The following is a 25,784-nucleotide window of genomic DNA, read 5'->3' as shown; positions in this document are numbered from 1 at the left end:
GTGCAAATAATTTGATATATATATATGTATGTATGTATGTATGTATGTATGTATGTAAGTATGTATGTATATGTAAAGGTATGATTGCATGGTCCAACAGAGGGGTAGGAGCTACCTATTGAACGATTTATCAGTCATCCCAATTTTTTATACTTTTGCATATTGTGAAGAGTATGAGTTGGTTTACATCAAAGACTTGAGAATGATTTTTAGTAGGTCTAAGTGGATAGAAATTAGCAGTCTAACTGCTTTTGGCTGTTATTTTATTTAATTTCTTTTTTCGTTGTCTCATCTAGAAAATAAGTGTACGAATTTATTGGATACTCGTAGACTACCTTCCATTTAAGATTTGTACCGCATTATATTTAGTTATACTATTTAGTACTTTTTAAGTTTTAGTCTAATTTACTATTATCTTGTATTCTTAAATGGAATTTAGGATACGGCAAATATTGCGTGACTGGCACATGCGGACTAGGGGCGTGACTGAGACGGCAGCGTATGTGATAACGAAACAATAAAACGAATGCTCACTCTTGTGTGGCAGCGTAACAGTATGTAAACGTATTAGAACAAATCACACGTGGCGGCTACTGATAACTATCTAATTGCAAAGATTTCTCTCCTTCACTTTTCCATGTAGAAAAATCTAAGTCAACTAATGGCTGCTACTGATAACTCTTTACTTGCAGAGCTTTCTTTCCTTCATTTCCCATGTGGAAAAATTTAGGCTGGTGATCCAAAAATTTTGCTGTTATAAGTACATCCCGTCCCGCTCGAATCTCTACAATAAGCAGCAAGTTGCAAGCCCAATCCACTTTTCAGCAAAGCTAAAACTACTAAAAGTCTCGGATCAAGGGCAGCAGAGATGGCTTGTGAAATTGGAAACAGGACCGTCCTAAAATTCGACACTGAGGATGGTGTCGCAGTGGCCCTGGCCAGATACATTGCCGATCTCTCCGAAAGATTCATCAAAGAAAAAGGTTCTTTCAATGTGGTCCTCTCAGGAGGCAGCCTCATCGATACTATGAGGTAAATCAACAGTACAAAAGAATCATTTATATCTGTCAAAGCATGCAAGCAAGAAATTAATGTTACCTTCTTTCGTGTTCGTGTTTAATAGAGTACAGTTTTTACATATTGATTGCCTGATTAATTTTAATATCAATACAACAGGTATCTAGCCCGGGCCCCTTACAAGGAATCAGTGGATTGGCCAAAAAGGAGCATATTTTGGTTGGATGAGAGGGTGGTTCCTCTGGACAGCAAGGATAGCAATTACAGACTTGCCTGGGATGGACTTCTTAAATACGTAACATCTTATTAAATTTCCTCCGCAATATACATGCATAGTAATTTTGAAAAGCAAGTTAATTATTCATTATTTTTGCATAGGATACCGAAAAATCTAATTTTTTTTTATCTAGTATAAAATGGTATAGAAGAACCTTTTTCTTTTAAATTTTTTTTTTCAGTAGAAGAGAAATGGAACTTAAGAAACGAGGGGCAGAGGAATTTGAATTCAGAATTTCTAATTCCTTAATTTGCAACTGATACTAAATAATATCAAATGTTAAGGTAGTTATGTTTACCATCAATCTTAGTAGTATCACAAGCATGGTAAATTTGAATGTTACAAATATGTACATAAAACTTTATATCAGACTCTACAAATGTTACAAATATGTACACAAATATGTACGTAAAACTTGTAGCAGACAAACTTGGCAAAAACTCAAGTGCCAAATAGGGCCCAAGTTATATTTACCTATTGAGTTGATGCGTATGAATAAAATTTACGCATATAACAAAATTATATAATTGTACACTGAATTATGTAAGAACAATAACTATATATCCGCATGAAAATTCTGACCTTATCTACATCTGGTTTGTTTACTTGTTAGTGTGTGCATGAGAGAGACACCAACATGAAAGCAACCATTATGAGCCTCTTTGACGCTTTCTAACCTTATCTACATCTGGAGAATGATTTTTGCAGCTGCAAATGACTGGTCTGTTTACTTTAAATTTTGACAAAATAGAAGTATTAATCATGAAAAGTTACAAGTGCGTTATATATTTAGTCAATAAGTACAATTTTTTTTTAAGAATAAGGAAAACTACGCGACACCAAAAATATTCGATTTTGAATTTTACTAACTAGAACTAGTAGTGACAATTAAAAGACTGAGCAATATATTCTCTAATCAATGATCGATGGGTATTCGATTTTTATCTTAGTGATTTAAGGATTAAGCAACCATAGAAAGATAGGATTTCATGGAAAGAGAGTTCAAGAAGAGTGAGAGTGTAGTATGATAATCTGATGTTGGGATTGTGAGGGTTGAAGTGATAAAGTGTCTGTCTATATTGTTTCCCGTCTAAAGGCTAAAATGGTAAGTACATATTTCTATTTTTATGTCTTTAAAATTTGATGGAAATCAATAAGGGTTGTTCTGACTTTTGGCTATTTCCGTTCCATATAACTGACAAACTTAACGTGGGAGAGTAATTTGTTATTTGTCCAAATCTCAGGGATCGATTCGTTATTTGATCAAATCTCAAGGGAGGTAAATGTAATTAACCTTTTTTTTTAAGAGTAAGGAAAACTATGCGACACCAAAAAATATTCTATTTTGAATTTTACTAACTAGAACTAGTAGTGACAATTAAAAGACCAAGCAATATTCTCTAATCAATGATCGATGGGTATTCGATTTTTACGAGGTACTTGATCTGTTTAATTAGGGAGCAACGGGGGATAAAACAAACGTTGGGGAATACAAATTGCATTTCTTTGTTCAAAAGTTATCACGTGTGCCTAAGCCTCCAAACGTGATAATATCAATGTTTCCAAGAGCTACGGTTAAGAATTGTATTAAGTAACAATGAAAAGACACCTAAACTTTAATTATCCCTTGGAAAACATCCAATTTTCAATACTAAATTCTACCTACATTGACCAAGTTATTAAAAGGGTTAATTTCACTTTGTTCCCCCAAACTTTGGACCATTACTTACTTCAATTCTTAAACTTCAAAATGGGACACTTAAGTCCCTAAACTTATAAATACCTCTCACTTAAGTCCCTAAACTTATAAAATAGGACACTTAAATCTCTAAACCTTTATAAAATGGGACACTTCGACCACCAACGACATTCCAGATTTGTTAATAATTTTCCTTAAGTGGGAGATATTTATAAGTTTAGAGACTTAAGTGTCCCATTTTGAAGTTTAGGGATTACGGTGGATAATCGTCCAAAGTTTGAGGGGACAAAGTGGTATTAACCCTTATTAAAATACAGCTTAGTTGGTAGGTAAGACGTTCCTCCTATAATAAAAAACTTTCAAGTTATCAAAAGGTATAAACTCTTTTTTGTCAAAAATAATAAATAAATAAATAAATAAAAATTAGTACTAAGTTCAGTACAAAGATGAAGTTCTTCATTGATCCACAAACTTAAAATGTTTAATCTAACAGTAACTTCCAAAGACCAGATTAAATGACCAAAATAAAGATTCAAGGCCATGTACCAAATAAAGGCCAATATAGATAACAATCGACTTTATTAAAGGATGACCCAAATCAAACGTACATTGTACCGCAACGGATCTTCTGTCTCACATCCTGTGTCATTCTCTGTACCACTTTTTACTATATTGCTATTTCTCCTTTATAAATATCATGTTTTAGTTCTTTTTTGTTTTCTTAAGATTCAATAACTATTAATTCAGTAAAAAATAAATACAACAGTTTCAAAAAAGTAATATATAATAGAAAATTAAAAAATACAGCAGAAAATTTAGAAAAAATCTCATTTTTTATGCATTTTGATTTTTTGAGTTTGTTAAATTTTGTGTATTACTGAATTAATAGTTATTGGATCTTAAGGAAACAAAAAAGAACTAAATTAAAACATGATATTTATGAAGGAGAAATAGCAATATAGTAAAAAGTGGCACAGAGAGTGGCATAAGGTGTGGGACAGAAGATCCGTTGTGACATTGTACTGTGAAAGACAAGTACAAGCAAAAGAGTAAAGTGAACAACATCAAGAAAAATACATATCGGCGCTTAATACATGACACTCAAGTCCAAATTATTGAAGGCGCCCCACAAATCCCTTGGTTCCACAAGAGATGAAATCAAGTGATAATTATGGAGAAACTAGACACACTGTTTGATGGCACTGTAGTCGACATGTTCACAACTCGTCTTGCGACAAAGTCGGGTTTGACACTGCCTATCAATATAGCATCGGGAAGGGCAAATTCCTCCAGCATCAGTTAAAGTTGACTCCAGAGTTGTTATCAATTGTTCAGCTATAGCTTCTGCTTCAGCTTCAGCTTCAGCCTCAGCTGGTTGGACTCTTGAGGCTTCCACCTTTGCTATTGGCCCCCCTGTGACCACTGCAAATGAATTTTGCAAGTTCAGCTCAACAGTTTATAGTTTAAAACTACACCAATCATATTGGTTAACTCGTCAAATAGTTTATGGGTTGTTCGTTTTTCATTGCATCTCAAGTTATTTCGAATGCTTAATGTCCCTGTAGATCATGAGCAGTTTCTATGTCTTCACACTAAAATTTTAAAATTTTGATAAGATTTAGCAATTTAAGATTAAACAAGATTAAACTTAATAATGATCATTAGGCCTCAATAGTTACTGAAGTCCCATGTCAACGTGTCTGTGCTTGTTTTAGCGTGTTTGTGTGCCATGGGTGAACCAGAAGTTGAGATATGCAAAAAGCTCGGTGAGGAAGTCTAACATCTACGTACATAATTGAATATAATTGAGAACTTTTAGAATTTCAGTGGAACATAAAATGATTTCTAAAATTTTAGGAGAGGCAAATTCTGCATTTTACAAATATATATATGTAAGAAACCTTAACTTTTATGGGATGTGGAAGCATTTTTCTTTAATTTGTGTGTGCATGCATGAGGGAAAGACTTACATGAAGCAATCACAAAGAAAGCAAATAGTATCAGCTTTTTTGATGCTTTCTCCATTTCTTCTCAATGCTGAATTTTAGAGCTACAAATGACTGGCTAGAGATCTCCTAGGCAAGTCTGATGGTTCCAGTCTCAGTTCACAGAGCGGTATATATAGGGCAGAAAAGTGTGTACGCTTCCTTTCTGCACTTTCAATAATTATAAATTCGTAGTTGATGCTTCGCAGTATATATCAACCATTCTGAACAAGAAACAAGTGGTACTAATTAAGACGAAAACCTCTGCGTCAATCCTAGTCAGGTTTTGTGATGGTTTCAAAATTTTTGACTATGAGTAAATACGTACTCTACCACACTTTTCTGTGAGTAAATATATCGGAATAATGTAGTTCCAATGGTTTGGTTTCCATGCACACAAGAATATAAGTAGATGAGCTACATCAACTAAGATTAGGTCTTAATAGTTATTGAAGTCTTCACACAAAATTTTCAAAAGTAAGGAGTTGTTATGAGTAAAATTTGATAAGATTTAGCAATTTAAGATTAAATAAAATCAAGCCTAATAATGATGTTTAGGTCTCAATAGTTATTGAACACCCAAGTCAACATGTCCGTGCCTCTTTAATGTGTTTGTGGGCATTGGTGAAACCAGAATTTGAGATTTGCTGGGTAAGACAGGTAAAAATAGTAGAATTAAGGGGGCACTCTTAAAAAAAATTTGCAGACTAATTCACGAACGACAAATACTACTTTTGTTATAGATTTTTACATGCAAGATTAAAAAACCATCAATAGAAATTTGCAACAGTTGATGGATTTAACAAAGAAAAAGGTTCTTTCACTGTGGTCCCCTCATGAGGTACCCTTATCGATACTATATATATGTGGTATACAATCAACAATATGGAAGAGTCATTGAAAATCTAGCAAAGCATGCAAGCAAGAAATTAATGTTGTCACCTACCCAAAAAAAAAAAGAAATTAATGTTGTCATTTTATGTGTTCAATGCTGTACGGCATGATGGTTCGGTTTTTATTAGAGATGTAATCGAACCGAACTCCTCGTGAACTTGCGAGTAGCTCGTTGCCAGCTCGCGAGAAGCTCGGTCAAAAGCTGGACTCGCACTCGAGTACGAGTAGTTTGATAATTATTCAAGTCGAGTTCGAGTATTATTTTTTCAAACTCGGTGACTCGTCGAGTCTTATCGAATACAAAGTAATCAATTAAAAATTATATATTTAGTTATTATAATTTTACTCTTTTAGGCTTCGGAGTTATATAAATTTTGAAAATTTCTCTTTTAGTCGAGTCAAGTACTCAAGGTTTATCACATTCACAAGAAAATTGAGCATAATCGAGTCGATCTCGAGTTTTTCGAACTATTTTTTGAGTTCGAATTCAAACTCCATTTTTGCTGCTCACTCGAACTTGAGCAATACCTCTCTATTGTTGAGTCAAGCTTGAGTATAGCGAGACTCGTTCTTGACTCGATTCGATTTTTCTCTAGTTTTTATGCATTGATTGCCTGATTAATGTTGATATGGAAACATATCTAACTCGGGTCCTCACAAGGAATTCAATTGGATGGCAAATTATTTACACAAATTTATTTACATTATAAACATATTTTTAATCACTTTTTTATTTCACATACATCATATAAAAAAGGGGCTTCACTATTTTTTAAAAAAAATTATCCCAAATAGTCTCCTATCGAAACACAGTCACATTGGCCAAAATGGAGTACATTTTTGTTGGAATTGGAAAGTGCTACACTATTTTTTTAAAAGAAAATTATCCCAAATAATCTCCTAGCCGAACAAAGTTGCACCAGCCAAAATGGAGTTTATTTTCGTTGGATGAGAGGGCGTTCCTCTGGATGACAAGGATGGCATGCCTTATGATGGATTATTTTTCGTCCGAGATAGCTAGAGATACCTTTATTTCCAAAAGATAAAGCACATTATATTAATGATATGTGAATATATCATTAACATATAAAGCAATGTGTTGGTGGAACCGGCAAGACAATATGGCAAAGTGATTTTAAACTCATGCAAAACTGTCGGCAACAAATCTATCATTTTGTGGTTAAGGTTCGAACCTATATGATAGCAATAATTTCATTTTTATTTTTCCTTCCACGAGAAGAGTGGGACGAAAAAATGATGATGTGATGTGGTGTGATGCCAGAAATTTAAATTTTGGTCCCAAATGTGTAGTCTAACCGTGCATGTATCAGTGTAAAACATAATTGAAGTTTAAATTGTAATTAATTATCATTTAACTCGCTTTACTTGTGTATACACTGTCACTATATACTAACTTTATTTAAGATAAAAAAACAATTGAAGAATAAATAAGATTAAACTTAATAATGATTAGGGTCTCGTGTTATTGTTTGTTCATCTCCTAATGTATTTGTGTGTGCATGCTTTTGAGATTGAGAGAGAGAGAGAGAGAAGCAATCACAAGTAAAACCTATCAGCTTCTTTGGTCCTTAATGACTGGCTAGAGATCTTCTGTATGCGTTTGATGGTCCCGTCCCCAGTCCTCAAGTTGAAATATAGAATGCGAACAACAATTTTTTTTAAAAATTTGTAGGTCCTACTGGGAATAGCATCTTTTGTTCACAAGCTCATTATATAAACTTTTGAAAATCAATTGGAAATCGATCTCTTGTGCATGTAAAACTTTATGTCCATTGTTCCCAAAAGAGAGGAAGGGGAAAAAAAAGAAAAAGAAAAACCACTTGCTCATAAAAACTAAGAACAATAATTATAATAAAGAAAAGAAAAAGAAAAACCAATGTGGGGGTGTGTGTGGATAGGCATTATTTGCTAAAAAAAGGTGTTCGCTTGTATAATAAATACATTTTTCAAAACATATTTTTATCTCTTCAATAATTTTTTTATCTCACATACATATTTTTATTATACATATCACAAAATGTACTATAACAAGTATTTTAAATAATATTTCAAATAATCTCCTATTGAATATTAAAATATTAACATCATACTTTTTAATAAAATTTACTCTTTCAATTCTAATCTAGACCTTGTGCAATTTTCAGTACTAGATGCAAGTTTTCACCATATCGAATGTCTGAATACAAGAGGGAGGAGTACCATGAATTTTTGTTTCAAGTGAGTACTAAGAATTTAGCTCCTCCTATAGATATACCTTGATTATTGCCATCCTCAAAAAAGTCAAATGTATTACTTTAGCAACCATCACTACAATAAAAGGTAGAGAGTAGCATTAATCGACAAATTGAGGAAATTAACACGTGACTAATTTTGCATGGACATTCTACTCAAACCCGGAACTCATAGGAGGGACTGGCTTCCAAAAATTCACGAAGGACTGGTCCAAAATTTCGGTTGAGGCACAATAATTTAAATGGACCAGGAAGCACAATAATTTAATTAGGATAGACTAGTCCCACAATTCCTTGGAAATACAATATTTAGGATGGATTGGTCCCAAAATTCTACGACACATGGTAAGAATAGTCACTTACGTGTGGGTACGGTGATGTTAGCGTCAATTTGAGGGACAAGGGTACGGGCTGGAATGATGTACCTCATTTTTTTAGATCAACACTGCCATCTGTAACAGTCCCACTTTCTCCTAAGGCGAACCAAAGGGGTGAGCGGACTGCCTGCCCAACTCTCGCCAGGACTAACGATGCAGACCAGAACTATCTATAGCGATTCGGAACTTACAAACGAGCGTAAACAAGTCAAAATGGTAAAATAACCCAAAATAAAAAAAAATGAAACCCGGAGCCGGCCATGAATAGTAACCGACCCGTCGGTGCCAACCGAAATAGCTAACAAACATTCACATCTGAACTTTAGCGTTTACAAATCAACATGACATACAAAAGTTTTCAAAAGTTAATATATACACATGGTTTGCCAAATCAAAAGAGAAAACGCCCCAAAAGTACACTTAGGGTTTTAATACATGAGCTATACAAAAGATATGTTCGACTAGCTCAATTTGGCAGCCATTTGTCAAATCCAGACCAAAAGGGTTTATTTTCCTGTAAGGAAAACAAAAGGAACAGAAAGGGGTGAGCTTGCGCTCAATGAGGTACCAAACATATAGCAGAAAATCATGGCATTTCATATTTAACAAATCAGATACACATGCCAGATGTAAAGCAAAGGAACCAATGATTCAAATCAGAAGGATACGGGTGGCTCTCAGGAGCCAAATTTCCAGCGCAGTACTTGATCCAAACCGGTTGACTCTCCGTCAACGTATATAGAACCAAAACGTCCGTAGACCCCTCTTTACACCGAATTCCGTCCACCAAACACCCCTTTACCGGGCCCGCTCACCGTAACCGAACAGAAATGGTAATACTCGAGTATACCGGAATCAAGGGTCTCAATACCCAAAAATCCCCGAACAGACTACCGTGGTTCGTTATCTAATCGTCCAGACCCTTGCCGGCCCGACTCGAATAACTTAGCCACAGGATTGAGCTCATAGGTCATAGAAATCCGAACAGATGCAGACACAGATAACAGATTCAAATTTTGCATAGTAAATTGGCATATGAACAGACTAGAGAACGAGTGTGATAAAGTACACCCCCGTCTCGAACAAATAAACAGATTGCAGAGCAGAAATCAAGTTAAACAGCAATGGAGGGGAGTGGTACACTCACCGGCTCAACTTCAAAAGTTTTCACTTCAGATTGGCCTTAATCGCCAAGAAACCCTAAAATAATCAAAATAAACCAATTGAAGGTTTTACTTCCAGAATCGAGTAAACAGAATGCACATGTGAGGCTCGACTACTAGTCGTATGCCTCGCCAAATAATTACTAATGCAAGGGTGCAAAACATGATTTTCTTGGAAACGAAAAGGTAGCATGAAGACCTAGGCGCAAACAACCCAAAAGCCTTTCATTCTACCAAAAGGCAAACCCAACTTAAAGGAACCAAACGGCCTAGAAAATCGGGCAGCACTTCCCCTAAATTTCTTACTTTTCCAGCCATTAAGGCTTCATTCTATCCTCAAATCAGTCCCAACATCTCACACAAAATTCATCTCATTTCCCAAAAGCCGTTCACTAGGCTCAAAGTGGTACAAGTACAAAAGTTAACTAGGAAACAACCGAAATGAAAGCAAGCCCTAAAAGAGACTCGATAACGAGTCATATAGCAATGCTAAACACAACCCCAATAGGGTTTCATATGCATAAATGAGCATAATAGCAAACCAGAAATTAGAAAATGGCCTTAGTCTTGGCCCCAAATAGAAAACTGTTTTGCCCTTATTATGCGGTAATGGTGTAAAATTCTCTACGGTTATCGGATGGGGGTGTAAGACCCACCGTTTCGAAGCTATGAAACAGGGCTACTACAATGTAGAAGGTCACTCAATACAGTTCCTAGCTTAACTAGTTCGAAAATGCCAAATACTATACCAGAATTACCAAAACAGGTTTGCAAATCACACAAAACTGTAATTACTATAACTCAGTCTATACAAGTCCAAATGCCAAAATTCCAAAGGCATATGATAGCTAAGACATCCAGTAACATTTCATCAGAAGACACCAACATCAAAATCCAAAGTGATTCCAGTCAAAAAGGCTAATTACTATCGCAGTTTTCGCATTCTGACCAAAGCAGAACAGCTACAGTAATTTCGTCATAACTCACTCTACACTCATCCAAATGCCCTGAAATTTTGCAGGCACCTCCTACTCATCAATACCTACAACTTTCATGTTTTGAGCAAAGTCCAATTCGGCCTCTAACCCTATGATCTAAAACCGGACAGAATTGGGAAAAATATGAACCCTAACTTTTCATTTTCCATCCAAATCCAAAATTGATTACATTTTCTTATCCAATACACCTCATAGAGCCATTATCAGCCATTACCATTCATCATACAAGGCCACAACATCCCATTCATATTAAACCAGAAAAATTCCCAATAAAATAAAAAATTCACCAAAATTCTTCAAATCAAGAAATAAATCATATATTCCTTCACTCATGCCACCATTTAGCATAATATAACCATCATTAGGTTTAGGGGAGAGGTTGTAGCATCACTTACCAAGAAACAAGGGAAAGAGAGATTGTGGACACCTTTGCTCTTCAAAACAACTTCACTACAACCCTTACTAGCACTAGAAGATAGGATTTTATGGAGTGGAATCTTGTTTATTTGGTTGATTTAGATGATTTGCTAGTAGAAAGCTTGAAGATTGAAGAGTTTTTCTTCTTACAAAAGAGTGAGAGAGAGCCGGCCAAGGAGAAAGAAAAATGAGGAAATTTTGTGAATTTTTGATATTTAATCATTTGGTCAAAAAAGTCAAGAAAGTGAATAGTAATTCTTAAAGTCCAACCAATGAGATTGTGACACTTGTCACACTCATTAAATGCATTCCTATCTTTCTTTTCTCTCTCACATCAATCACTTCACACACACTACTTATCTCTTAACACCCGATAAATTTTACACAGTATCCGAAACTTAACCTTATTGGCCGAATTTTTCCGAACTTTTCGCACTAGTGGGTCCCACATCCAATATATATTCTTAATTTTCTAAAATTTCACCAATACTAGAAAAATCATCTTAAAACTATAACTGCTCATAAAATCCACTAAGAAAATATTTCTAAACCAGAAAATGCAGAAAACATGCAATTAAGGGGTAATAAACCCTAGGAAAAATATTAGGGTTTTACGGGTTCTCACACCATCTAACAATGTAGCTTGACCATCCAAATAATGAAAAAAGTGAAGTGGATGATTTCGTCTTTTAGTGAATATTTATCGTGTAATTAATATCCTTTTATCACATTTATCTCACATTAATCTTGGAATAAGTCGTGCCTATTCCAATATGTGATTAATGTTCATTTCTAGTATACAAATATAACTCCAATGAAGAAATATTTATAAACACTTTCTAAAACTCTTCCATTTAGCGATAAGAATTCTAAGTTATACTTCTACAAGTGACCAGACATGAGATAACTCCTATTCCATAAGAGTTGTTAAATCCTTCTAGGTTATTTATCATCTTTCTATACTTTATGTATATAACAATTTGCTAATGTTGTGAGCATTACCTGTTACAGGAGCAATCATATAACAAATAAAGTATAACTGTCGGTACTCAAGATATTATGATAACTTTAATTCTAAAGATCACCTACATAAATGTCACTTAGAGATTTTTTTTTTTGCACTTAAAGGATGTCTTTATGCGGATCAATTTAGTGAACTTAATCATCCTATCAAGCACACATATACTAGTTTAGATGTTTCACACATCACAATAGATGAGATCTACTACTTCTCATATAGAAGCGGTATAGTATATGTTAGTCTAACTGTATTAACAATGCCCTTTTTTGTTATTACTTTAATTAGAGATATTTAAGAGTAAACTTTATCTATAATCTAATGAATCTTACCATCATAATTTTAGGACAAAAAAATTAAAAAAAAAAAAAAACTTGATGACAAAGCAACGAGCTAGCATTACATTTAATAAGTAGGTGGGTTACATCAACTAAAAGTAACCCCTATCTCCAATTAAACATATATACGGACTGAATAAGGAAGAAGTGGTACTAATCACGATACCTGTGTGTTAACCTATGTTTTCAGAACCGGACCGGATATCTTACTTAAAAGAGGAGAAAATAAAAATAAAATAAAAACAACTTACTTAAAAGAGGGATAATTTTGGTAATCTCCCCTGTGGTTATTGATAATTCACTTGCAGCCCCTTAGGTTTTGAATTTCATATGCCTCTCCTGTTTTGAGCTCTATTGTAATAAAAAGCATATAATGTAGTTCTACTTGCATGTCAAGAGTTCAAATCTTTGCACTTGTAATTAAATTGATCAAAAGGTGTACAATAATGCATCCTTTTCGTCCGGAGATGGGTTTTTTTTCCTTCCAACTCTTCGTGACCTAGCTAGACCTCTGTTTGAATATTAGAGTGAGAGTAGTGTATAGATGTTGTTGATTAACTGAAAAAAAAAACACAAGTATATACACTTTAGGAAAGTTTTGTTTTAAAACAAGTATATTGCAAATATTGGTGATCTCTCTCAATAAAGAGAAAGGTTCTTTCACTATGGGAGACTGTAACACCCACATTTTTTTATTGTTATATTCAATTTTTATTTTTGCTCATTAATTAAGTGGTAATTTTCTATGGGTAAAAAGTAAAAAAAATTGGTAGAGAATGTTAAAAGGTAATTGGGGGTTAAGGAGGAGATAAAATAGGATAAACTAAAATCCTTAACCCACGTAACTATCATGTAATGGATGGTTATGAGGAATTTAAAACACTTATCAAAACAATTAAAAGAAATAACATCGTTCCTAATTCTCATTATCTGTCTTCCCTTAGAACAAGAACCATCTGAGAATAGAGAAGAAGAAGAAGATGTTGCCGTTGAATAAGCAGGGAACTAAGCATCTAGACCTGTAACTTTTAAACGCATGTTAAAACTTTTTCTTATAAGTCTTATTAATTTCATGAATTATTTTAAAGATTTTATGTATATGTATTTATTATGATATGTATATGCCTTTATGAGAAATTTAGGAAGATTCTTGTTAGGATTAGTAGGAATAGTGTGTTAAATTTTATACTATGGGATGAAATAGAGTCTAAACCCATTTCTATGGAAAGTTTAAAAAAAAAAAAAAGAAGAAGAGTTGCATCGTTGCTGAAGCTTCTTCAGCAATGCAACAAGAAGGAAAAAAAAAGAGAGCAAGACCCTCCTCTTATACCAAGTCAGGCATGAAGGCCGGCCAAAGGGGGAAAAAAATTCTGTTAGGGAAAAAAATGGGGAAGAAGATGACCTGCTAATTGATGGGTTAATGAATCGGGTCGGTCTTATTGGTTGGATCTGGAAGGAAATGGTTTGGGTCAAGATGTAGTTGGGTATGTGTGGGCTAGTTGAGTTGGATGCTGGGCCAAGTGTGAAGGGGAATCGGGCTAGGAATAGGAGAAATAAGGAAATGCTTGGGCACACGGAACTTGGGCTGTTATTATTCAAATCCGAAAAAAAATGGCAAGTCTACTTGGACCAAAAATATAGTATGGGTTTAGTGAATGTTGAATAGATAAATTTTAGATATAACCAACCCATTTTTATGGATTATCATGGGTATTAAACTTCAAAAACTAATCTAAAATAATTTTGGGCTTTAAAGATTTAGTTCTTCAGGCTTATGCTTAATTAATTAAGTTAAAGATGTTTAAGTAGAAATCTAAGACATTTTAATCTAACATTATTAGATTAATTTATACAACGTAAGATAAGTTTTAGATTTTTAAACAAATGCTTAAAATGATGATGATGATATAAATATGGATGAAATAAATTAAGGATATAAACGAAAATAAAAATATAAATACAAGTGGAATAGGCAAGATAATAATTGTAATGGTAAATAAATACACATTTGTATATACATGAATAATAATAATAATAATACATATACAGGTGCAAAAATTGAAATAGAACAAAAGATAATAATAACTAATTAACCAATATATATATATATATATATAAATGTATGAATGAAAATAAAATAAAATAGTGTTGATAAAGACAATAACAATACTAACAAAAAAAATATTAAAATATATAAAAAATAATAGTCAAGATAATAAATATGATTATAAACAATTATTTATGAGTTTGGAAACTTTACATAAGCAAAAAAGGAACTTTCCAAAAATAGAAACTTTTCAATTTAGGAAACTTTCCAAAAATAGAAACTTTCCAATTTAGGAAACTCTTCTAGGCTTCAGATAATGATCTAGACATGAATCTTATAGTTGCTTAGAGTTTTGTATATTTATATATCTATAAGAAATATCAACTAATTAGAATACCTATGCATTTGATAGGTACGACACAAGTTTAAAAAATTTAAAGTAGTCCCACTCGAATAGCCAGACAAAGGTAGATGGTACTTACTCTTTTGGGATTTCAAAAAATCAAAGCGAAATTTTTATTACTAATCTTATTTTGATGTGTCAATTTGAAATTTACTTGATTAAATGATTTACTTGAGTATTTGTGCAAGTTCTATTTTTGCTATATAAAGATGGATCATGTGAATTATTTGAAGTATTTTGATATGTTATTATATGCAAAATGAGTGGTATCTTTTGTAAAATCAAAGAACTATGTATGTGACGTGTGAAATGAATTTATATTAAGTAAAGTTCAAAACAGTCATGGAATAGACGGTAGGGATTATAATCCTATCTAATGGTCATAGTAGCCTGGCATAGAGTTTGGCCGATTGATAAGGTCGTGATAGTTCGGTATAGAACTCGGCTGATTGACGTATATATAATGAGACCAATCGGTAGTCATGAAATCTATTGGTCACTCACTTAGAAGAGTTTAATATCTAAATTGAGTACCCAGAAGCCGATCATTGCATGTACTTGTTTTGAGTTGATATGAAATGATTTATAACTCTATGGTTTTCATGTATGGTTATGAAAAAGATGTTTACAAATTATTGTGTCACTCATTATTACTGACTGTTTTACGAAGAACGTTATTTTTAATAATTATACATGTGAATGGTGTGCAAATAATTTGACATATATATATGTATATATGTGTATGTATGTATGTATATGTAAAGGTATGATTGCATGGTCCAACAGAGGGGTAGGCACTACCTATTAACGACTTATCGGTCATCCCAATTTTTATCACTTTTGCAGATTCTGAAGAGTATGAGTTGGTTTACATTAAAGACCTAAGAATGATTTTTATTAGGTCTAAATGGATAGAAATTAGTAGTCTAACTGCTTTTGGCTGTTAGTTTTATTTAATTTTTTTCCCGTTGTCTCATCTAAAAAATTAATGCATGAACTTATTGGACACTTGTAATCTACTTTCCATTTAAGATTTGTACCGCACTATATTTAGTTATGCTATTTAATACCTTCTAAGTTTTAGTCTAATTTAATATTGCCTTGTATTCTTGAGCGAAAGTTGAGAATACGGCAAATGTTGCGTGACTGGCACATCCGAACTATGGCGTGACAGAGACGGTAGCGTATATGACAACGAAACAACAAAAATAATGCTCACTGGTGTGTGGCAGCATAACGGTATATAATCGTAATTGAACAAAGGGTTAATACCACTTTATCATCCCAAACTTTGGACGATTACCCACTTCAATCCTTAAACTTCAAAATGGGACACTTAAGTCCCTAAACTTATAAATATCTCCCACTTAAGGAAAATTGTTAACAAATCCTGAATGCCGTTGGTGGTCGAAGTGTCCCATTTTATAAGGGTTTAGGGATTTAAATGTCTCATTTTATAAGTTTAGGGACTTAAGTAGGAGGTATTTATAAGTTTAGGAACTTAAGTGTCCCATGTTGAAGTTTAGGGACTGAAGTGGGTAATCGTCCAAAATTTGGGGGGACAAAGTGGAATTAACCCTAGAACAAATCACATGTGGCGGCAACTGATAACTATATAAGTGCAAAGATTTCTCTCCTTCACTTTTCCATGTAGAAAAATCTAAGTCAAATAATGGCTGCTACTGATAACTCTTTACTTGCAGAGCTTTCTTTCCTTCATTTCCCATGTGGAAAAATTTAGGCTGGTGATCCGAAAATTTTGCTGTTATAAGTACGTCCCATCCCGCTCAAATCTCTACAATGAGCAGCAAGTTGCAAGCCTAATCCACTTTTCAATAAGCTAAAACAACTAAAAGTCTCGGATCAAGGGCAGCAGAGATGGCTTGTGAAATCGGAAACAGGACCGTCCTAAAATTCGACACCGAGAATGGTGTCGCAGTGGCCCTGGCCAGATACATTGCCGATCTCTCCGAAAGATTTATCAAAGAAAAAGGTTCTTTCAATGTGGTCCTCTCAGGAGGCAGTCTCATGGACACTATGAGGTAAATCAACCAGTACGAAAGAATAATTTAAATCTGTCAAAGCATGCAAGCAAGAAATTAATGTTACCTTCTTTCGTGTTTAATAGAGTACAGTTTTTACATATTGATTGCCTGATTAATTTTAATACCAATACAACAGGTATCTAGCTCGGGCCCCTTACAAGGAATCAGTGGATTGGCCAAAATGGAGCATATTTTGGTTGGATGAGAGGGTGGTTCCTCTGGACAGCAAGGATAGCAATTACAGACTTGCCTGGGATGGACTTCTTAAATACGTAACATCTTATTAAATTTCCTCCGCAATATACATGCATAGTAATTTTGAAAAGCAAGTTAATTATTCATTATTTTTGCATAGGATACCGAAAAATCTAATTTTTTTAATCTGGTATTAAATGGTACAGAAGAACCGTTCTCTTTTAATTTTTTTTCAGTGTGAGAGGAATGAAACTCAAGAAATGAGGGGTAGAGGGATTTGAATTCATAACCTCTAATTCCTCAATTTGCAACTAATACTTAATAATATCAAATGTTAAGGCAGTTATGATTACCATCAATCTTAGTAGTATCACAAGCACGGTAAATTTGAATGTTACAAATATGTATATAAAACTTTATATCAATCTTTACTTATGTGGCTTTGATTTTAAAGATTCTGGAAAGTGTCTGAAAATTAGGGCTAGAAATACCCTATGCTATAGACTCAGGAATTACAATTTCTCTTAATTTTAACAGATTCTGTTACCTTTTATAATTTAGTTCAAAGTATGGGATGCCGTGTTATACGTTTTGAAACTACAGGAGGTTTTGCTATATATTAGATTTATCATGGATGGTTTTTGTTTTTTACCCTTTGAGCAATCTCTGCATTTATTTTTAAGATGGGCTTACCCTCTTTATTTTAAAGGACTAAACTTGGAAATTTTAATTTAACTATGACTTTTAAAGACCAAATTAATCTATAATGTTATTCAATGGTAAAGGGCACTTTTCTCCAACATTATTAGGTAAAACTAAAAGAGACTCCAATAACGTCAATATTAATGGTTCAGCTTCTTCTTCCACCTGCAATATTGTTGTACCTCAACCAGATATGTCATTCCGAGATTGATGTCCTTTAAAATCATGAGGAATATTAATGTCAATCACACTATGCTTTTCGACAGCTAGCAACGATTTGGTAAATTAAAAACAAGGTATAAGAATTAGCAAATTGAGAATAAATTCATAGTAAACACAATGGTGCTGGGGTCTTAATAGTTTGTTTATTTGAGAAATAGCGTAGGTACAATGGGATTAGGCGCAATTCTATATAGTTCTTATACTTCTTTTAAAATTTGGTGTACACGCTTACAGACCAAGTTATATTTACCTATTGAGTTGATATGTGCAAATAAAATTTACGCATATAACAAAATTATATAATACTGCACCGAATTATGTAAGAAGTACAATAACTATATATTCGCATGAAAATTGTGACCTTATCTACATCCGGTCTGTTTACTTGTTAGTGTGTGCATGAGCGAGACACCCAAATGAAGCAATCACAGTAAAAGCAACAATTATGAGCCTCTTTGACGCTTTCTCCAAATGTTCTCAAATATGATTTTTGGAGCTGCAAATGACTGGTCTGTTTACTTTAAATTTTGACAAAATAGGAGTATTAATCATGAAAAGTTACAAGTGCGTTATATATTTAGTCAATAAGTACACATAATTTTTTTTAAGAGTAAGAAAAACTACACGACACCAAAAATATTCGATTTTGAATTTTACTGACTAGAACCAGTAGTGACAATTAAAAGACCAAGCAATATACTCTCTAATCAATGATCGATGGGTATTAAATTGCACATTAAGAAACTAGATTTTACTCATGCATTAATGCATGAAGAGTACTCAACAACGATTTTCATATGTTTGTTTACTTCATTGAACAAAACGGTTTAAGTCAAGATTAAAATTATCTATTTATTCTAAACAAATTAGAGAAACTTTCTTGTAAAAATGAGCCAAATTATCAGTACATAAATGGTAATATGTACCAAGCTGGGTGGATTAACATGTATGCTTAAAAAATTAAGGGATAGTTTCAGAAGCCTCCCTTGAGGTTTCTAGTAAATTCAAATAGCTACTCTCACATTTTGAAAATTACACATACCTCCCCTAGAACATGGGTTTGGAATTCACCTTGATGATGTAAGACCAAAAAAGCATATGAATGCCCAAAATTGCCTTCATCTAAATTTCCTTAGTATGAATAATCATTAAAATTTTTTAAAAGTCAAGAATACACTTGTATACTACCAAAATTATGAGTTTTATTGCTTGGTCAATGTCTTGATAGTTTCCATCACAACTGTTTTCTACTTCCACCCAAAGTTTCAAACTCTTATCACTTCTTTTTCTTTTTCCGAACAAACTCTTTGTCTTAGATGCCAAAATCCACCGTCGTAATTCTTGCCTTCACAATCTTTACCTTTCTATAGGTTTCTTCCATATATTGTCTACCAAATCATTAGTCATAAAACTCACAATCCTTACATTTTCCCCACTAAAACGGCCAAGCACTCAATTACCAAAATTCTTCTAACCTCTACTCTCAACATTTGGGTTGGTCATCCTAAATCAGCCCACATTTTTTTCTTTGAATTGACACATTTTTATTGAGAACAAGTTTGATGTCTATTAAGAGGAACTAGGAAAAACATCAACAAAGTGCAAGTTTGGAGTAGTAGTTTTAGTACAATCTATCAAATTATATTTTCTCGTAATTCAATAGCTTTTTTTGTGCTCAATGATATGAACAATTGGGTTGTTGGCAGTGATAATTTCTTCCATCACCATCAACAACAGTAGAATGACAATAAGATTAGTGAGGTAAAGGCTTTTAATGGGTTTTCTATGTGAAAATTTTAGATTTCCACTTTTAATGGGTTTTCTGTGTGAAAATTTTAGATTTCCATTCTATTTCAATTTACAAATAGAATTACCAAGGTTTTAATAAGTTGGGTGGCAAAATAAAAAAGAGTTATAAGTTTTGAATTAGCATTTAGGAGATTAGGAATTCAAGAGACACTTTGAGAAAGGTGGTAAGGATGGTGATTGCAGGATGACGATAAGGAAGGAGACATCTACCTTGATTAGTATATTTGAGTGATAGAAGGTTACAATTTAATAAACACAATATATCCCCTAGTCAAGAAGAATTATTTTCCTTTTTTCTATATCTTTTCCCTTTTTTTTATCAATGGCTTGTCTTTTAAAAAATTATGAAGGTTATTATAGTCATTATTTATCATTAAGGGAAGATAAGTGTAATATTGAAAATCTCAAGGGAGTTCAGTGAAATCACCAGAAACCTCAGGGGAGGTTTTTGAAATTATCCCAAAAATTAATTCAAATAAGTAAGAAGATAGAGAATTATAAAAGGATTTTAATTTGACAGATTAGTTGAGAGAAAAAAAATGACAATGATTACTTTTTCCTTTTTATTATTATCAATCAACTATGGCGCCTGTTGCAAATTGAGTGTGTCACTTGTTTGTCAATTGGTTATGCACATAATAGAAAGTACCATTTGACTGAAAAGCTTTAAGATTTCCGACCCATCACAAGGCAAGTTAGGTCGGCAAAAATGGTTTAAGGCTTTGGTATTACAACTTTTTTCTTCTTTAATTAGTTCCTGCGGTTTGACTACCATGCACACTTATACATACAAAAACGGGTAAAATATTTCAATGGCTACGAAATTTAATATTTGACCATACAATTATTAATTGATAAGTTTTAGCTTCCCAACTAATTAAATCATATAACCCTAATCCTTTCATCAATTTGAGTCGTCATGTTTAACAAAAATGACACAATATGCCTAGTAGTGGCCCTCAAACTATTATAAAATTCAACTTTTAACCCTTCAACTCTTGATTAATAAATTTTATCCCTCTAACTAATTAAAACATATAATCCTAACCCTCCCATCAACTTGAGTTATCATGCTAAATAGAAACATTGCCACGTGCATGATAGGGGCATAATGTAGATTTTTTTTTTTGGAAATAAGATTTTGAACTTTTTTGGGAATAATGTAGATAACATTTACTCAAAAGAAAATTCATGACTTACTAAAAGTAAGAATAAGTATAAACCACTTTGTATGTGAACCAAAACCCACTTAAGTCGGATGGAACTTAATTAGTGATTTTCATGATAGGAGAAAATTCTAAATATTGCTGTAAATGAATGTGGAAGGAACTTATGTAGTGGTTTTCTTTCAAAACAAAAAAGGGAAAATTTTATTTTGTTTAAAAAAATTTGTGTTAAACATTTTATGGGCTGTTGTCATTAACCTATAGTTCTGATAGGAGAGGACTAAATTATTTTCATGGAAAATTCAGGAGCGACTCCAAAGAATTGTATAAATAAATATAAGATCTTTGGCTCCAATACAATATCTAGGAAGGAACATTTTTTTTTTAAGTGTAGGTTGGAGATCTCGAAATCGAGACTTCTAACTTATACTTTCTGCCCTGATACCACACATCCCATCCCTTATTTATTTTCACGGTAAGTTTAGGTGACAATTCAAAAATTTTGCTGCATATAAATATGGGAGGGACCCACCACATTTTCTTTAAAAAAAATTCATTTTCATCTAAAAAATTTGGTATGAATTCGGAATTCCCAAAGGGACTTTGCCTTCAAGTACCTTGGCTTCAATCGACCAATTATGAGGGAATTAAATTATTTCCACTGTAAAATTTAAAATGGCTCCAAATAAATTTGGTGGAAATAACTATATGACTTTGGCATTAGTACTCTGTGGAGAGCAGAACTAAACTGCTTTTAAGATAAAATAAGGAGGGAATTTAAAATGATTTGGTGTAAATAGATATGCAAGGTAGATCAGTTAGTGTTTAAAACGTATTAATTTTGTCTAAAAGATTTGATGCAAATTCTTAACTCTTTGCCTTTAACATTGGATCTTATACTATTATTCAGAAGGGTACTAAACCTTGTTTAACTGTAAATTTTGGAAAGAATCTACAAAAATTTTACATAGATACCGGAGGGAATCAAAAAAGAATTTTATTTTACTTATATAAACTTGTCGTGTTACAAGTTCGGATTAACATGGCAATGGTCAACCGCTAACGAGTTACTAATATATGATTTGTGTCATTCCATGGATTAACGCAATATGACCAGGGGCGGATTTAAAGTGGGGGCACTGGGGCACGGGCTCTCACTGCCCCCTTAAATTCCTATAATATATCTACAATTTTGATATAATTTTAAAGGTACCCCCATAATTTCTTTTAGAAAAATGTGAAAAAATGGGTCACAAAATTTATATCATTCACTTTCCTCCTCTAGTTCCCATTTTCCCACCAACAGGGCCAAGTACCAATTATATCAGTCATTCCTTTTGGTCCCCACTCCCCAAGTTCCCTTTACTCCTATGGTATCCAATTTCCCTTCACAACCGGCTCCTCTTCTTCCACACCCAAGCCAACTACTTTTTCTTTTTATCACTTCATCCAATTATTATTTACTTCCTTTGTCCTCACTCCCCAATTTCCCTTTCCTCATCTGGCTCTCGGTTGTCCCCACTCCTCAACATACATAGGAGAGCCATTTTTTTTTCCACAACCAAATCTTGTTACTCTTTCTTTTGATCACTTTATCCTATTTAGAGATTGCACCAGAATCAATTGATCTTTTAGGACTTGGGTCTGCCACATTTTGCAGCTCTTTTCACCAACTTTAGGAGACCATCGAAATCAGGTTCTAAACAATTACTTCTTATTATTATTATTTTAAATTTGTTTGCAAATATATTTCTAGAGCATGAGACTATTACTGTTTTAAAAAAATTTGAAAATTGATTAGTTAATGTAATAACTAATAAATGGGTTATTTGATAAATATTTTAACTTGTGAAATGGTGATTTTATGCATGAGACTTTTTTTTTGCTTAAAAAATTATAAAAAGAGTAGATAAAAAATTTTAGTATTATTTTTGTCCCTACTAAGATTTTTTTCTGGCTCTGCCCCTGAATATGACCTATTTTGGATACGTCCTCATAATCATGTCCACCTAATTGCTACGTAAATTCTTTTGATACCGTGTTTCCGTTAGGTTGCGTCGGAGTTGTATTCGTATTGTGTTATTACTTATTAGGGGTAATTTCAGAAACCTCCATTGAGGTTTCTGACAATTTCACTTAGCTCCCCTCAATTTTAGAAAATTACACTAACCTCCTTTCTTTTTACTATTTAAGTAACATTAGAGACCCATTAGGCTAGAATTATACTTAAATATCCTAAAATACCCTTATGCAATATCATAACATCAAAAGAAAGTAAAAAAAAAGGTTTAGTGATCAATTTAACCAAAAAAAAATTAACAAACACTTTTATCCAAATTTACTATGCTTCCACGATAATTGTAAACCCAAAACCTCATCAACCATTCAAGCAAACTCCAATTTAATTCCCAAATTCTATCAATTTTGGTATCACTAAAATCTCAAATTTTACCAAAATCGCACTCCAACTTAATCCCCAAATTCTATCAATTTCGGCATTATCAAAATCCTAAACTCTACCCGAATCACTTTACAAATAGACCATAACCACCACCACCAACTAAAATACCCTCAAAAGCTTCCCGCCCCAAATTAACACTATATTTTGTCTATTGGCTAATCTCACACCTCAAATTATGAACTCAACACTTATCGCATATTACCTTCCTTGAACAGAAGACCTGGCCCACCACTATTGATATCTATGCTAAGAACAACCCCATGCTCTAATGGCGTTAAGAACAGTGAAACTAATCTTTATGACAAACCACCACCAATACTTGTAAATCAAACAAAAACAAAACTAAATAAAGATATTAGATTCTAGTGCGTAATAGACATAATAGCATAACCCAGAGTCATCTCTTTTTCTCTTCCAACCATAGCCCATTAATTTCAATTTTTTCCTCTATATCACAACCATCTTCAACATCTCCATCTAATTTGTCCATGAAATTTTTATTTGCTCCCTCAATTTGTAATTTTGGAAATTTTGATTCTTTATTATATGCAAATTATAATACGAAGAGAAATAAACAAGGGGCTGATAGTTAAGTACCACGGAAAGAGAGAAATAGACAAGAAATAAACACTTCGGGTATGTTTGCATGGTGGTGTAGTTGATGGGTGGAAGAGACCGAAGGATTATAGATAGGAATGAGCAAATCATAAGAGGTAGACAAAAAGGGAGGGAAAGAGAAAATGAACCACTGTTAATTAAAGTAGGGTTGGGGATGATGACGAGTTGTTGCAGGTTTTTATATTTTCTTTTACTTTTGGTTTGGTTTTTGTATCCCGCATATGTTGTAAATTATCTGTTAAGTTGAGGGTATTGTAGTTATTTTATTGAACCAATGGAGGTTAGTGTAATTTTCTAAAATTGGGGGAGCTAACTGAAATTGTCAGAAACCTCAAGGGAGGTTTCTGAAATTACCCCTATTTATTACGCTGTGTTTAAAATTACCACTCTACTTAACTTGAGTCCTCTTAAAACCGTATTTGGATATCAAATTATTCCAAATAATATTTCGTTTGCATCATAAATATATTTTTCAATTCACTTTTTTATATTTTCAATTATCTTTTTATCTCACATACATCACACCACAAAAAGTGCTATAGTAATTAGTCCAAATAATATTTCAAATAATATTCTATCCAAACAAAAGAAGAGGATTTGTTATTTGGAACACTATACACATAACCCAAAGAAGGGGATTTGTTGACACAAGAGATGAGAGAGAAGGAGAGAGTTTGGGGGCGGAAAAGTTTAACGTTTTTAGTTGAGAAGGAGAGAAATTGAAATGAGTGGGGCGGCTATTCCCTTAGCATGTTTTACGAACACACAGATAAGTTCAATAGTTTTGTTCCATTAGAAATTGAAAGGGAAAATTGAACCAATCATCCCTTACATATTACTGATGTAAACTTTTAGTCTTTAAGAATCAAAACGAGTGATTTTGGTCTCTAAAAGATTAAAAAAGGCACACTTTTGGTCTTTGGTTAACTTTTTAAAAAAATTTTGGTCAAAATTTTGGTCCCTTTTTGCGGATTATAGGGTTCAAATTTCTCATGGCTCTTGTTCTTTAGGATCCTAGAAATCATTGGATGTAATTTTGTTACAACTTTATTTGAGTCTTATGGAGAAAATAGAGTGGAAAATTTGAAGTTTTGGATTTCTCATTTGATCCTTGGATCTGTATTTACGTGATGATTTTTATTTGATATGAAGCTTTAGATATGTTTGAAATGATTTGGGAACTTGATTGATGCCAAAATCAAGTTGGGGAATACAAATTACATTTCCTTCTTCATAAGTTATCACGTGTGCCTAAGCCTCCAAACATGATAATATTAAGTAGGTATGTATCCAAGAGCTACAGTTAAGAATTGAATTAAGTAACAATTAAAGGACACCTAAACTTTAATTATTTCTTGGAAAACATCAAATTTTCAATACTAAATTCTATCTACATTGACCAAGATATTAAAATACAGTTTAGTTGGAAGGCAAGAAGTTTCTCCTATAATAAAAAACTTTAAAATCATCAAAAGGTATAAACTCTTTTTTGTCAAAAATAATAAATAAATAAATAAAAATTAGTACTAAGTTCAGTACAAAGATGAAGTTCTTCATCGATCCACAACTTGTAGGGCACAAACATAAAATGTTTAATCTAACAGTAACTTCTAAAGACCAGATTAAATGATCAAAATAAAGGTTCAAGGCCTCTCATCCATGTACCAAATAAATGCCAATA

The 25,784-nt window shown here is 33.0% G+C and overlaps 3 long non-coding RNA genes across 3 annotated transcripts; 2 read left to right on the top strand and 1 right to left on the bottom strand.

The window, feature by feature from the left end:
* The first annotated feature begins 406 nt into the window (after positions 1-406).
* LOC113707394 (uncharacterized) lies at positions 407-2,473 on the top strand. The gene is made up of 2 exons (XR_011820552.1): positions 407-1,032; positions 1,177-2,473. It is a non-coding gene; the product is annotated as an uncharacterized lncRNA (long non-coding RNA).
* Positions 2,474-8,796: 6,323 nt separating this feature from the next.
* LOC140013638 (uncharacterized) lies at positions 8,797-9,694 on the bottom strand. The gene is made up of 2 exons (XR_011820459.1): positions 9,649-9,694; positions 8,797-9,015 (listed from the first exon to the last, which is right to left on the bottom strand). It is a non-coding gene; the product is annotated as an uncharacterized lncRNA (long non-coding RNA).
* A 6,817-nt stretch (positions 9,695-16,511) lies between these two features.
* On the top strand, positions 16,512-17,282 carry LOC140013312 (uncharacterized). Its single transcript, XR_011820403.1, has 2 exons — positions 16,512-16,927; positions 17,067-17,282. It is a non-coding gene; the product is annotated as an uncharacterized lncRNA (long non-coding RNA).
* Positions 17,283-25,784: the final 8,502 nt, after the last annotated feature.

This window comes from Coffea arabica, chromosome 8c (genome assembly GCF_036785885.1).
Source record: "Coffea arabica cultivar ET-39 chromosome 8c, Coffea Arabica ET-39 HiFi, whole genome shotgun sequence".
Classification (NCBI taxonomy): Eukaryota; Viridiplantae; Streptophyta; class Magnoliopsida; order Gentianales; family Rubiaceae; genus Coffea; species Coffea arabica.
This window is presented reverse-complemented; position numbering and strand designations above follow the sequence as displayed.